Source organism: Lonchura striata, chromosome 2 (genome assembly GCF_050655825.1).
Source record: "Lonchura striata isolate lonStrDom1 chromosome 2, ASM5065582v1, whole genome shotgun sequence".
NCBI lineage: Eukaryota > Metazoa > Chordata > Aves > Passeriformes > Estrildidae > Lonchura > Lonchura striata.
The window spans coordinates 70,369,427-70,385,113 of NC_140704.1; the positions used below are offsets into that span (position 1 = coordinate 70,369,427).

Below are 15,687 nucleotides of genomic sequence, written 5' to 3' on the forward strand. Positions count from 1 at the left end.
ATTGTCAGAAAATGTACAATGAAACTTTAGAGAAGTGCTTCTAAAGTACTAGGTATTACAGTTATGCAGGAACTTGAGTTGGTTAATATTTTTTAGTGGATGAATAGATGAGAAAACTTTACATTTTGTCTCAAAATTGAAAGCTCAGCATACTATAGGCAGAAGAGCTTTAAAAGGTCTCTTGCTTCTCAGGCCCCTTGCTTTGAAATCCTAACTACAGAAAACCCTTTGCAATTAGCCACAAGAGTGTTTGCTACTCTCCTGATTAATAACATTTTTCCACGCAAAGGAAAACATCTGGCTTAGGAAGAGGTTGTGTAGGGCTGAGCGTGCTGGGCAGGCTTTGGTTACTGCATCCACTCAATCTTCTTTCACTCGGTAGTGCCAATGTACTCAGGCCTCGGAATCTGGAGCTGCTGTCTGGCATGGGAGGTTTTGTAAGGGCAAGAAAAAGACAGTGCACTGCAATGCAAAGACCTTGTTGTGGAACTTACACTGCAAATTATAGAGCTTTTCTGTGGTGCTTCTTTTTGCTTCAGTTGGACTGCAGGAGGCCAGACTTCTACAACTTTGCCATTTGCAGAGGTACCTCTGCAGTGAAAAGATGTGTAGCTGGTAGCTGAAGGTCCTTGAGTTTGTTATAACTTACTATAATTCATCCAGCTGTGTTGGGCTGTTTGGCCCAAGTTTTCAACAGCTGTAGCTGGCAAGGAAATTTCTATTCTGTTAAAGGGAGTTCTGACAGTCCCAGTTATTCAAGATGAAATGGAGGTGGGGGGAAAAAATATGGTTATGACATTCTGCAGGTATCATCTGCAATTGAGGAATCACTGTGGGCTTTTTTATTATTCCTGAAATGTGTACCTCTCTGTGGCTGAGAATTTTTTTTCTTTTGTTTTTGACATGTTTGCTGTCTTTTATCAGTTCCAAGCCTGCATTTATCAGATTGGCTGAGGGTGAGAGGCAAAGATGCTGCTGTCTTAGGGGGAGAATGGATATACAACCAAGACAAACAATTTAAAAAATGCTACTTTTGTAGATATGATTGTGACATTATGCACTCTGACCAAGAGAAGAAAATGGAATAGTACATAATATTTTTGCCCTATCAGAAAAAAGACAAGGCAGAATCTTAAACTTTAAGGTTTTTTCCATCTAATTTTTTCAAATGTGCACTCTAGGGGTACTTGTGATAGCAGGAGGATGAAGAATTTTCAGGCACAAATTGAGGTTGAGTGTGTTTGTACATGTAGATGCTCAGTGTTGCACAAAGCAGGGTGGTTCTAGAGAAAACAGCAGTTGGGTTCCTGGAAAGCCAGGATTTGAAGCAGTGCTTTGTTAAGTGCTGAACGAAACAGAACAAAATACACAGAAGGGAAAAATCAGGGCAGCTAGCTTTGTTGCCTACCATCTGGAAAGATTGCAGAGCCTGTGCTGTGTCCCAGGGTCTGTCAGTGCCATGTTGTATGACCTTAATAAAGAAACTGCATCTCAAAGTTCCCAAGGTCTTACATTTGTAAAATGAGAACAATAAGCAAGATGCCCTGAGTTCTGTGAATAAAAAGGTGCTGTATAAAAAAAGTTAGTACTGCTAATAATAATAATAGTAATATATATAATAACAATTTATTATCACCATAATTTTAATTCAGACAGAATTATGTATTTTTTTCCTATGAGCAGTGCTAAGATACAGAAAGTTGTAAAGATACAAAATTGCAATTTCTCTGTAGGTATTGCATAGGCAAAACCTGTAAAGATTCTGGAGTTCTTTGCTTGTTTCTGGTGTGTAACATAGCCCATAGCAGTAAAGTATTTTCAGATCAATGCTTTTCAGCAGAAGTGTTTAGCACTTTCCCAGGAAATTATCAACAAATAAAAGACACGGAGAAAGGAAGTTAGCATTTACTTTCTGTTTTTGAAGGTGGCTTGTATTTTGCAAAACACGATGGAAGGGTCTAGATCTCCCATAGCACTAGCATCTATGGAACAGTGTGTCTTACACTGGACTAAAAATGGTGAAATATAATAGATAAGAAGAATTACATTTCTTATTTGTACCTTTGTATCCCAATTATTGTTGCTGTAGCTGACTCTGCAGCAGAATGGGCACAAGGATGCATCCATCTCTTGACACCAAGTCTTGTCTCTTGACACGTAATCTTTCCTGTCATTGTCTCCTTTTCAGTTTCACCTGTCCCAAATAAAATGAAGTGCATTCTCTTTGAAAACCTGAAGTGTATTCTTTTAAGTCTCTAGATTTGGAAAAAAATGTACCTGGCTTGTTTAATGAGCATTCCTTGGTAGCAATCCCTAATTTCAAAACTTGCCTTCTTTCAGCACTGTCAATGAGCTCAAAGGGGCCAGACTTGAGCAGATAACTGTGATGCTCAGTGGAACTGAAAATGTGCATGTAAATTATATTTCTGGTTAGTGCTTTTCTTTTTCCTTCTTTGATACAAGTGTGATGAATACTCACCATCAGTAAGCTGGTTGGAAATGAGTGAAATAAAAAAGTTACACCACAGACAGAGTTTTTCAATGTCAAGGAAGTTTTGGAGTTTCCTAAACACTTGGAAGAGGAATACTTTCTTCCTGAAACTCAGGATGTAAATGAAGACTTACTGGGCTGTGTATCCCTTGACTCTTGCTAGCTTTACCTCAATATTTAAGAGGTGCTACAGAAATAAGTGTGACCAGAGAACCAAAATGCTTTTCAGAAAGTAGCTTTTTTGAGATGTGACTTTGTCCATTTTATGTCATCCTGGGAGACCAGCTAAAGCAAAGAAGAGCAAATCCCTCCATCGCAAATGCATAATAAGGGCTGAGGATGGATTATAAAGGTGTGATTCCACATCAGTAAATTATTTTCCTCTTTCCTATCCATTGTGTCTATATCAGAAACATTGCTGGAAATTCATCTGGGAAATTAGCAGAATGTTTTTGTTTTACTTCTTTTTGAAGTGTTTTCATGGTTGTAGGTGAATGTTTGACTTATGTTCATTGGCCCTTGCACAAGAGACTGAAAGCTATTTCCTTTTTCCTTAATTAGAGCATGTGGAGTATAGGGTTTCTGAACAGTGAATTTCCTTTCAGGAGATAGGTGAGCATATGTGGTAGAAGTGGTTGTTTTTATAGACTTGAGAAGTTGTTTACTTCTGTATTTTATAGATACTTTCTTCAGCCAAACTTGTACTTTTCATACAGAGAGAAGTGCATTTTTTTTTTCTTTTTCTTACCCACCTCCCCTCCCCCCCCCCTTTTTTTTTTAATTAAATAGAGAAGTGGAAAGTTAGAAATATCTGAGGGAATTTCTAGGAGGGTGGCCATAGGAATGTGGTAGCAAATGTGGTGAAGGCAACAGCCCAACCCTGTTTTGTGTGCGACCTGATTTCGAGTCTTCAGAGCTGATGCTGCTGAGAAAGGGGAAAAAAATTAAATGGAGAGATTGTGTGCTGTTTTTTAAGGTCATGTATTTTTATATCTGCTGGCTTGTCTGTGTGGGTGGGCAGGTATGAATCTCGTTCTGTCTTCTTATGCAGTGTCAGAGGGAAGTTCTGCTTGGTGTGGTGTCAGGGCCAGCCCACATCCTCCACCCACACAGCCCCATGAACAGTTTCACACATCAATCAGGGAAAACCCTCAGCTCCTGGCACCGTTGGAGCAGGTGTCAGGGCTCATGGTGATATCAGATGACTGTCACATTACCATGGGGCAACCACCAGTGCCTGGCCCACGTTCTGTGTACATCAGGCCTACCTCCTGAAATAAGTGATAGTCTGTGGTGCAGCTCCGGCACTCAGATAATCTATAACCCTCCTTTTCTCTTGCAGGTGCTTTGGGGTAGAACAGATGGAAAGAAAAATGAGAGGATGATTTTATAAAATAAATACTCCCTGCAAAATGCCATGCTTTTTAAGGTGTCAACCACTTATAAACAGAGGGAGAGAGGGAAAACAAAGGCTGTGTCCAGGCAAAAGCAGAGTTGGCTAGATCAGTCATAACCAAAATTTTGGGGAGTTTTTGAAGCACAGACAGATGCTGTGCTGCGGGGAAAAGTTCTTGCAAAGCTGCTGCTTTCATGTCCATTTAGTGCTGTTCTTTAAGCACCAATAGTACCCCTTGTTTTCGTTCCTTAAAAAGTGAACCCAGAATAAATGAAGATTCACCCTACCCAGCCCTCTTTATTTTGGTGTCTCAATATTTTGTAGCACAGCACCTACCTGTAAATAAAATAACTGTATGTAGTGAAAATACTCTGCACTTTACTCTATGTCCAGGTAAGCGTGGAAGGCTATCACTGGCTTAATTGCCCTGGCAATTTGGTAGAGTGTTTCTGGGTTGCATGAACACATATGAGAGAAGAATTCAGTGTCACCTTCTGCTGATTTATATAGGATATAGGTGATTTATATAGGATATCTGTATTAGCCCTGATTTTGCTAAACAGATGTAGTATATTTGATCAAATTATTTTGACATATGCCAGTGGGCAGAGGAAGCGATCCAAAGACTGTGGAGGTGGTAGGTGCCTTCAGTCCTGGGCATGCTCTTATGACTGTTGGCAGAATGATGTCTTTATTATTTGTGGGTGGGATCTCAAAAGTTTAATATCTCCAGAAATTAAGTTTAAGGTGTGTTTCAACCTGCCTGTAGCAGTCTATCCCCTCAGAGCCTGGAGGACAGGATGCACGTGTACCATGCTGCAGTCTAAACCTTGCTTATGCACAAAATTATAAACTTAATTTAAATGAAAGGGCTTATTTAGTTATATTATCTTTACACATAAGTAAGAGATAGCAGGATTTTAAGAAGGAGTGATGTTAATCACTATAGCAATCCTTTCTAAGGGGAAAAAAGGCACTTTTTCATCCATTAAAATACTGTAGCCTTCTTGATTAGGTGTATTCACAGATATACAACATTACAGGGTAAGGGCCTGCTTGGGAGCAAATTCCCCCTATATTGCCATGCCAACATGTGTTCATGCTGCTCCATTTCACCAGCAGATAATAATAGGCATAGGTACCTAGACCCATTAAAGGAGGTGGCTTCAGTGCTGCTGTACAGTTGTTAGAAGGAGTACAGCAATTCTGACTTCTCAAGGTATTTCCAGCTTTGAAACACTGTTTTATTTAGTAATGAAATGTAATGACTTAGCAAGTGTATAATTAAGTATTGCCATGAGTGTAGCTTCCACAGATAATGAGACAGTTCAGCTATGCTACCTAAGGTTTGGTAGGAGTGGCATCTGTGGAAGGGGTTCTGAGTCTTACTGGCTTAGGATGTGAACTCACCACCACTGAACTGTTGAGAACAATCTCCCTGTAAGGAGAAATCTCCTCTTCCCCACTCCTTTATTTTTCTTTACTGTCAATAACCTCCCTTGAAAACAAACTCCTAAACAGGTGCTTCAGTGACCTTTTTTTTTTCTTTTCCTATAAAAGCTGTTCCCTGCTTGTTTCACCCTCAGGAGCCACATGGGAGGTGGTTCTGCTTTAAGGTACAGAATTCCTTGCCATGCATAACACTGCATGGATGTTGACTAACAGGCTGATGCACAGAAGAATGGCCATGTGATGATTACAAAATAGATGTACTTGGCTTTACCATCTCTGGTTTGCTACTTTAACATACAAATGAGCTCACTCTCTTAATCAAGAGGGTAAGTGGAGAACAGGCTGGTACAGATGGTGGAAGAAATCAAGGGAGACAGGGAGAGAGGGAGAAGAAAAGAAAAAAAGAAAGAAAATATTTGTCAGCCTTGATAGTGTTAATGAAAACATAAAGACAGAAAGGAGGAAAGCAGTGTTTGGAGAGCAAAGAATGACCTGACAAATGTGACCTCTGTTTTTCCCAAGGGCTTCTGACTTTGAAACCAAAGCTGCCTTTAATGTTCACCAGGTGCCATCAGGGTGTTTTGATTGCCTTTATGGAGGGGAATTAGCTTCATAGCTTCAGCATCTGCATTTCAGTGAACTTCATGGACAGGGTGTATTCTTGTTCAGATCATAACCCTTAAGGTTCAAAGGCCATGAGCAGCTAAATAATTAATTCTGTTACTTCCACGGGAGGCAATGAACACAGACCTATACTTCACACTGGTTTATCAAAGGAATTTTTCCAGTCCCTGTTCAAACAGTTTCTGCCTGAGCATCTCTGAACAGCTAACTGGAGCAACTGGAAAGCGAGGTAGACACATCACAGAAACAAAGCTGGCAGTAAGATTATTCCTTATGCTAAAATAATATCCAGAAGTTTGTATTCTGTCAACTGAAATTACAGTTCAGTTTCTTGGAAGAAGTGAGATGCTATTTTGCTGAAGATATATGCCTCTCTGTCCCCTGTTATATAAGCAAATTGTTGGTACTTATCATCCTCTTGCTGTCTGCTTCCTCTCTGTAGGTAATTGTGCCTCTGATATTACCTAGATATCTCAGCCTTGCTTGTGACCTGAGAGTAGATTTTAGCTCTTCACGTAATTGTCTTGTCCTGCAGATGATGGATTTATAGGAATATTGCATAGTGTCAATAAAAAGAAACAACTGACTGTTTTTACTCCCCCTCCCCCTTTCCGCTGAGAGAACCAAGAACCAGCCATTTCCAGGCTCTTCCTCCTCCCCTTGTGAAGCTCAGGGAATTCAAGCAGTTTATCTAATCCCATGCTGCAGAGGCTGTGTTGCAGCAGGGAGGAAGGTACAATAGGCAACATATCCCCAACAGAAGAGTTTTTCTTGGAGAAGGACCTAGGGCTACCCAAGGGCCAGCTCAGGATCATTGAATTGTGGGTTGCTGGAGTATTGGGGTGAGTAAGATTGCCTTGAGAGGTCCTGTCTTGTCATGACTCTTCAATATCTTTGGTTTTCTCAGCCTTAGTACTGTAGCAAATACCTGCTTTAGGAAGAGGATATGATGGAATCTCTAACACATCTAGTTGGAGAAACTTGGAGCAGGATCTTATGGTCCAGATGTGCAACAGGATGACCACTGCTTCAACTCATCAGTCACCTTCAGCACCCAATATCTGTTCATTCTACCATCACCTCCAGTACCAAATTATCTGTTTTACTGTGCATTAATTTCAAAGTATAGGATAAGAGTAACTTCAATAAGACACAGGGAAGGGGTTTAATCATATTTGAAAAGTCATGACAGTCCAGTGAAGTTGTCACTGACTGGAAAAGGGGAAACATAAAAGGGAAAAAAGGAAGACCTGAGGAAATGCAGGACAGTTCCTGTCTCACCTCAGTGCCTGGCAAGATCATGGGAAAGATCCTCCTGGAAACTGTGCTAAGTCATGTGGAAAATAAGAGGTGATTGGTGGCAGCCAACATGGCTTGACTAAGGGCAGATCATGCCGGACGGATCTGGTGGCCTCTTGTGACATGGTTACCACATTGGTGGATAAGGGAAGAGCGACTGATGTAATCTACCTGGACTTGTGCAAAGCATTTCACAATACCACATAACATCCTCTAAATTGGAGAGGAACAGATTTGATGGAGGGATCACTTGGTGAATAAGGAAGTGGCTGGACAGTTTCACTCAAAGTGTTGCAATCAATATCTTGTGTCTAAGTGGAGCATAATGATGGGTGGTGCTCCTCGGGAGTCAGTACTGGAGCCAGCACTGTTTAACATCTTTGTTGGTGACATGGACAGTGCGATTGGTGCACCACCAGCAAGTTTGCCAACAACACCAAAATGTCCAGTGCAGTCAACACGCTGGAGGGAAGGGATGCCATCCAGAGGGGCCTTGACCAGCTTAAGAGGTGGGCCTTTGCTAAGCTCAAAGTTCAACAAGGCCAAGTGTAAGGTCCTGCGCCTGGACTGGGGCAATCCCAGACACAAATAAAGGCTACGTGGTTGAGGAATGAATTGAGAGCAGTCCTGAGGGAAAGGACTTGGGAGTGTTGATTGACAGAAAGCTCAGCATGAGCCGGCAACTTGTGCATGCAGCCCAGAAAGCCAACCATAGTGTGGTTGCAGGTACAGAAGTGTGGACACCACATTAAAGAATGGGATTCTGCCCCTCTACTCTGCTCCGGTGTGACCCCACCTGGTGTGCTGCATCCAGCTCTGGGGTCCCCAGCATAAGAATGATACAGACCTGTTCAAGCAAGTGCAGAGAAGAAACACAAATATCAGAGGGCTGGAATGCCTATGAAGACAGGCTGAGAGAGCTGGGGTTGTTCAGCCTGGAGAAGGCTCTGGGGAGACCTTAGAGCAGCCTTCAAGTACCTAAGGGGAATCTACAAGAGAGCTCAAGAGGGACTTTGTACAAGGGCCTGTAGTGGTTGGACAGGAGTGAATGGCTTCAAACTGAAGGAGGGTGGGCATAGATTAGATATTAAGGAAGAAAAATTTTTTTTATAAGAATGATGAGGCAGTGGAACAAGTTGGCCAGAAAGCTGGTGGAAGCCTTTTCTCTGTCAACATTCATGTGTTTGAGAGACCTGGTCTAGTGGAAAGTGTCCTTTCCTTTGGCAGGGGTATTTGAACTAGATGATCTTTAGGGACCCTTACAACCACAACTGTTTTATGATTCAGTGATTTGGAATGCTGGTGTGCAGCAAAGATCCAAGAGTGCTGGCATTTTCTGAACTGTACATGATAATGTTCTTAGTAGTTGCATTTCATTTTGTGGCACAAATTGCGTTTTGTCCTTACCTTTGTGTAAAAGTACTGAATTTATACTGCAGTAGTGCTTCTTATTTAAAGTAAAAAATGACTGCATAAATCTGTATTTGAATCCAGAGGGACCATTTTATTAATTAGTAAATAATTATATGATGAAATTGAATCATACTGCCTTTTCTTTTCCATTTTTTCTTTGATGAATGCCTGCTATGGAAGTGTGTGGACAAATGAATTGTTCCCTTATGTCTCTAAAAACATGTTGTAAATGTTTAATTTTAATGACAATGTCAGTTTAGAAAGGAAACACTATTCAAGGACAAGAAGTATAGCAGTAAGATTTTAATTTTATGAGTTTTAAATAAAATATTAGAAACATATTTTGGGATCACAATATATATATTTGTCTTGTTAACCTCAAACCATGTTTGGAAATTTTCTTAAAAATTTGCATCTCATGTGAAAAATCTAGGTACCTGTTCTTTTGACTTCATGTTAGAATAAAAGCCATGCAGTTGGTGCATGGGATTTAGCAGTGCTACCAGCATAGCCGTGTGCTTTGGGGCCGATTATAATCGCTAGGGAGATTGAAGTGTATTGAAAACCAGAAAATCTCGACAAGCCTTTTAAATGAATTGTTGAAGTCCTCTAAGAGGATTTCAGAATGAAGGTATCTGAATGCATTCTCATGTGTGGGGAAACCTGAGTGCATACTGCATTCCTGGGCCCTGGTGTAATTTCATGTAATACTAGCATAAACTAAGCCTGTGTTACTGTAAAGTGCATATCGACTTGGATAGTGCTTTCCAAATCCATTCAAAACTGTTATTAGTGTGAGGACACTTCTGATGGAGAACGTGGACCTTCTTCAATTGCACCAAGTGATTTTTAAGGATGCTTCAATACTGGGGACTCAATAATTGATCCTGGAAGAGTATTTCAAAGTAGATTTGAAAGAATAAGAGCAACTGGTCCATCTTGGAAATTATACTGACTTCTTTTTTTTTATTTAAGTTGTTTCTCACATGGTTAAAAATAATAATTTAGTGTTTATGAAGTTGTCTCTAGTTTGTGTTCATGAGGAAGCTGCCTCAATATTTGCAGCTGAAATATTCTCCTAATGCATTCCCAAATATACCCTTCAGCTTCACTTCCCTGTAGCATAGCTCTGGTTGCATTGTGAAATGAGCAACTGATATAATTTTTACTACCTTTATTTCTTTCTGCACAAAGAATTTCATTTCTGTGGTAGGAGAAAAACAATATTTTGAAGTGTTTCCATCAAACTACAGCTAAAAAAATAGAAATCAGAAAATAATTCTCATTATTTGCATTAAGAAAATATCAAATAATTCAAATACATACGTGGCAAAATAATTTCTGAGATTTTCACCATGCTTCTGAATTATCACCAGTTACTGATAATGAATCTCTGTGTTTGTATGAGTGAACAGAGAGAAGCTTACACTCAGATATCCTGGGGTTAGTGTTCTGGATGTATTTTGACTGGTTGTTTTTTTTTTATTTTATACCTCTTGCAAATTAGCCTACAAGGTTATGAAGATATAGGCAAGCCAATGAGTTCATGAGTTGAGATGTACCTGTAGATGTGTACACAATTTTTTCATGTTGTAAAGTGGATATGAAATGGAATCATAGGATGGTTAGGGTTGGTAAGGACCTTAAATATCATCTGGTGCCAACCCACCTGCCACGGGCAGGGACACCTTTCACTAATTCAGATTGCTCAGTGCCCCATCCAACCTGTCTTCGAACACTTCCATGGACATCAACAGCTTCTCTGGGCAACTTGTACAAGTGCCTCACCACCCTCACAGCAAATAATTTCTTCCTAATACCTAATTAAACCTCCTCTCCTTCAGTTTGAAATCATTGTCCCTTGTCCTGTCACTATCTGCCTGTATAAAAAGATCCTCTCCCTCTTTTTTATAAGCTTTGCTAAGGTATTGGAAGGCTGTAAAAAGATCTCTTCTCTGGACTGAACAACCCCAACTCTCAGCCTTTCCTTGTAGGAGAGTAGTTCCAGCTCTCTGATCGTCTGGCAATTCACCAGTATAAGCTGCCAGTGAGTTTTAGAGTAGACCATCAGTTATGCTGTGTCTTTGAGATATTGCGTATTTAACATATTTAATATATGTAAAATATTGCATTTGAAGAGATCTGTGGTGATTTTCTGTGCATACCTGATACGAAAACTTTTTTGCAAACAAAAGCTCTTTTTGTTATTGTCCAGATATCCACAAATAAAGAACAAAATTAGAGAATGTGTTGATAATTATTATTTATGTTTGCTCTATGTACCTAGTTTGTTCAAATAACCAATTTACTACTAGTGACAACATGCTCCCTGACCAGTAATTCCTACAGTCTTAGGTGTGAAAAAGAAGATACTGGGATAGATGTAATTAAACTTCTGGAGGAGTTGTTCATTTTAGTAGCTGCTTCCTTTGAAAATTCCTTTAAGATTAGTAGGGTGTTCAGACCCATAGAAGTGAAAATATATTTGATGACAAGAGAACAGAGGCGGTTCTTACACTGCAGTGCTTACAGCAAAAACGGCTGATGTAGGAGATGACAGAGCTCTTGGGGAGACAGCTATGCCATAACTGCTGCATTCCAGGTGCAGCAGCACAAGAAAATAAATCTCTGGATCACCCCTTTAAAAAAAAAAAAAAGTGGTGTTGAAGCATGGTGTGATTTTTTTAACTCGACTATTGACCTTGGAGTTCCTAAGCAAGGGAGAATAAAAAAAGGTTGGATTGTGAAGTACTGACACACCTTTGGTTACAGCATGTAAATGTAATGGGTGTAAATGTAATGATGTTGTAGACATAAAATTGGGCAGAGTAGATGGGTACATCTGCTGACAATCTTTCTTTTTAATTTGGAGCCACCTGAAGTCAATAAGTAGCTGGATAATAACTCGATCTCCATACGCTTCCGGTCTTTCAGATTAATAGTGTGCAGCAGAAGGGAAAAAGGAGTCTACTTTTAACTCTGGCTTCTCTTTGCTATTTTGTGAGCCTGAGAACATTTCCTGTCTTCTCAGTGATGGGAAATGTAACCAAAAGAGGCATCAATGAATGACATTTCTCATGGCTGGCTTTTGACACTGAGTTTTTGGTACCACCTCGGAGATGCTGCAACATGCATGAAGGGGAAAGGAGGCCAGATCTTTACCATGATTTGCAGTTAACTCACTTCAGTATTCTACCTTGTTGGTTTCTGAGTATATATTGCATCATACCTAAAATATATTTCCCAGTTATAATTCCTTAGAGTCCAGTATTACAAGGAGCAGGTGAATATTGTCCAATAAAATACATGTACTTCTGTGAGAGGTATATTTTTAAATAAAGAGTTTCACTTTGATCTAGAATTTATATATAGACTCTCTACTTATAGTTTACACATTTTTGCTTTTGTAGCTTCCCATACTTCCCTTCCTGTCTGTGTTCTCACATTTCCTTTCTAAATTATAGTTATGAGGGAATGACCATTTTCCTTAAAAAGGGCTTTACTTTTGGGATAATAAATGGCCATTTTAAGAAAAGTCAGCAGTTCACAAGGGTGTTGCCGAACATGTGATTATATGAAATAGGACTTTAAGAAAAACAAACCAAAATCAACAACCCTTGGAACCCTGCAATCTTAAGATGGATAGTATTAGGAAAAAATACCCATCCTACTTGTTTTTCTATGAGAGTTTTGTGCCAGATTTTAGCTCTTGCCCTCCCTTTGTCAAAATAAGTTTTGCAATGCACATTCACCTGCCACGTGAAGGGTGTAGTGAGCAAAGGGGGATGACTGTCTGAAGAAGGGCACAACAGTGAAAGATTTTGGCTGTATTTAGTACTGATGCTACACTAAATCACTGTAAATACAGGTTAGGAGTGTAGATTAAGATGTTATATCAATATTGGCAACTTTACTAGAATCTGTTGCTCTATTGAATTGCTTAATTGCTTTAATGAGAGAATGTGAAGATACAAAACTCTTTAGGAAGAATTTGTGAAGGAGACAATCAAGTCACCTCTTTTTTTGACCTGTAGCAAAATATATCCTTCTATTTGTTGGAGATGAGAATTTAGAGCTTCACTTTTGAAGGGACACAGGCATGGACAAGTGAAAGCTTCATTTCTATGAGAAATTGTACTGGGGTTTTTTGACTTGGAAAAATGTGAAATACTGAGACATACTTTGCTTTCCATTTTCCCCTCCTTTTGCTTGCATCTAGATTATAGAGTTTAGGTGGTTCTTTGTTGAATTTTTATAATTTTTGTCTGCAGATTACTGTGTCTTCTAGTTCAGCAGTGCATGGTAGGTACTGTTGCAGAGTAGAACTCTGGCTTCTCATGGGTTTTAGGGAGAATGTGTAGCATGGGTGAACATGGTCCAGAGATCCCAGTGGAAGCAGCTGGAAACTCCAGCCTCTAGACTATGGTTTAGGATGTTGGCAACTATCTTGATTTCTCTCGGTGGGATTTCAGGCCCTGCAGAAATGCATTACCTGTCCCTACATAGGCAGTAGGCTCATAACATAACAACAGCTCAGAAGTTTCTATGATGTTGTAAGTTTCATTTATCTGCATGAATATCCTAGTTATTTTTAAAAGAGAAGGCTTAGTATTTTACTTCTGACATCTTTCTATTCCTCTAGATGTTATTTATAGGGTCAGTTTTGCTGTTATTACTTCATCTTTTGAGAATGCTGGGTAAGGATTACATTTGATGTAGCAAATTCTTGCTGTTCTACATATTGTCTCATTAAATATCCTTCACAAAACTGTATGATGGAGCTCAGTTTGTTTCACTGGATAGGGAAAATAATAAAATTCTAGTCTGAAATAATGATACTGTGACGTTGTTCCATGCTTGAGAGAGATTTGGTACCTGTATTAAACCAAAGCTCTGCTTTGACAGTGGACAGGAAGACTGTTGTCTGAACTAAGAAGTCAAACTTGCCTGGGAGTATCCTCTGGCACTTAGGATATGGACAGCCCATGATGAAATCATACAGCTCTTACCCTGCAAAAGAAGGTGACCACATCCAATCTTATGGGATTTATCTCTGGCCTGTGTTATTCCCCTGTGGTGCTGGGGAGTCTGCCAAATTTGTGCCAAGAACTTGTCTAATAACCGAACTGCAGAGAGAATTAAAGTCTACTGTCTGGGTTTGCTTCTTGGTGCTGTTTAATTTGCTGATGAGCGTTTGACTACTTACCTCCGGTTGAGATTTTTGAGGATCACCACTCCAACTGGGCATCTCATGTGTTTGGAAACTCATTTTGTCTTATCACTGCTGAAGACAGTTACAGTTTTGCATTAAAATTACATGCATGATACTTCCCTCCTTTCTCTTGGAGGGAAAAGAATTAAAATTTGAAAAAGCAGCCTTATATCACTGGCTGTTATACATGAGTCTTTGGGATGATAGAACTGAGAGAATTTGCCTTTTCCATGAGGTACTTTTTGCCAGTAAGGTTTCAGAGGATGATTTCTTTTCACCATAATACATAGTAAGCTTTTCTGTGTGCTTTGAGTGCATGCCTGGTGTGTGTGTGTGTGTGTGTGCATTCTCACACACATGCAGGCATTGCCCATGTGTAGAGGAGGTATCTATGTATGATTTCCAGTGGTTAGCATTAAGTGACAGTGACAGGTCACATGAGTGCTGGGGCTCGGGCCCAGCAGGAGATGGTGCATGTGCACCTTCAGCATTAACACAATTGACATCCGCTCAGGAGAAGGGTGGCTGGGCCTTTCCTTAGGAAACATATGCCAAAACTATTATCAGAGTCTACGTCATGGCCTGCAGCAAACTGGACAGGATGTTAATGAGGAGGGAATTGTGGAAGGAATCTGAATGCATCCCATATTTTTGAAACAGAATGCTGAATAAACAGATTATTTCCATTATGGCACCCTGTCAGCAATCTCAGTATTTTGATCTTTATCAGGTTTGTGCTGATAACAGTTTATTTTTCATTACTTACAGGTTTGGGGGTGTTTTAAATGCAATAAATAAATAAATAAATAGATGCAAACATCTGGGAAGCTATAAAAGACTGTGGAGCCAGGACAGCTCATTATTTCTCCTTGAGGAAGAAATCTCTGGTGCATCCTGTGATGTCTGTGACAGTGTGTAATGAGGCACTCCACTATGTCAAACCCAGAGTCATAATTCTGTCTTATCTGCTGCAATAATGAGACTTTTTGCACTACTGAACTCAGCAGAAGTTATAGGTGAAAAGAAGATGGCATGTGTTTTGCAAGTATTTACAACAGGTGGAGGCCGAGGAATTAAAATTGATTGGTTTATTCATTCAGGGACCTTGTTTCAGAGCCTAGCTTGGAATTCAAGTTGTGTTGATGATTCAAACAATGCCTGGCACTAATTTAATTTCATATTTGCAATTTTCTGTAGTAGTCCTTGTTCAATATTTTATTGCTTACTTTGCTTCTATTTGTTCTTCCTTTATCTTTTTCTTCCTGTCCTTCTCTCCCTCCCTGAAGGTTTGCCTGTGTAGCAAGAGTGAGATAGCTAAAATAAATACCATTGGTAATAATGGCTGTCCATTTAAAGAAAAATTTTAGATGTGTTTTAGAAAGCAAAGTACCAAAGCAATGTCAAAACACATTTTTTTTGTTTTTGAAGATGCCAGCTGTTAAGTGTTTGCATTCTTATAGATTGATCATAAGTTCAATATTACTATTAGTTTGATGTCCCTTTAAATGTTAGGCTGTTTGTTAATAAAATAAATTAAATATGGCCAATGTCATAGCAAGTCCATTTTATCATTGATTTTCAGCTGCCTTTCCTTCCCTGGACAATGGATGTATTTTTTCCTACACCTTGGCTAACGTGCAGTAATTAACATGAGGTAAGCTGTAGTTATGAGTTAGAAGGGTGACGTGGCTCTTGGCCTCTTGGCAAAGTATTCCCATATTCCCTTGTCTTTGTGACGGTTTTACCAAATGTCAGCTCATGTGTGCTAAGAATAGGTCTTGCTGCTCTCTGCCTCAACAG

The 15,687-nt window shown here is 39.6% G+C and overlaps 1 protein-coding gene across 46 annotated transcripts in view; it reads left to right on the forward strand.

Annotated features, from left to right (window-relative positions):
* Positions 1-15,687, forward strand: part of LOC110483451 (uncharacterized) — a 425,837-nt gene that overhangs the window by 202,414 nt on the left and 207,736 nt on the right. For 6 of the 46 annotated variants that reach the window (XR_014953358.1, XR_014953363.1, XR_014953349.1 and 3 more), the window contains one exon: positions 15,470-15,541. The exons of the other annotated variants lie outside the window; for them this stretch is intronic. The gene's annotated coding sequence lies outside the window, so the exon portion shown is untranslated. The remainder of the gene's footprint in view (positions 1-15,469; positions 15,542-15,687) is intronic. 46 annotated transcript variants of the gene reach the window in all.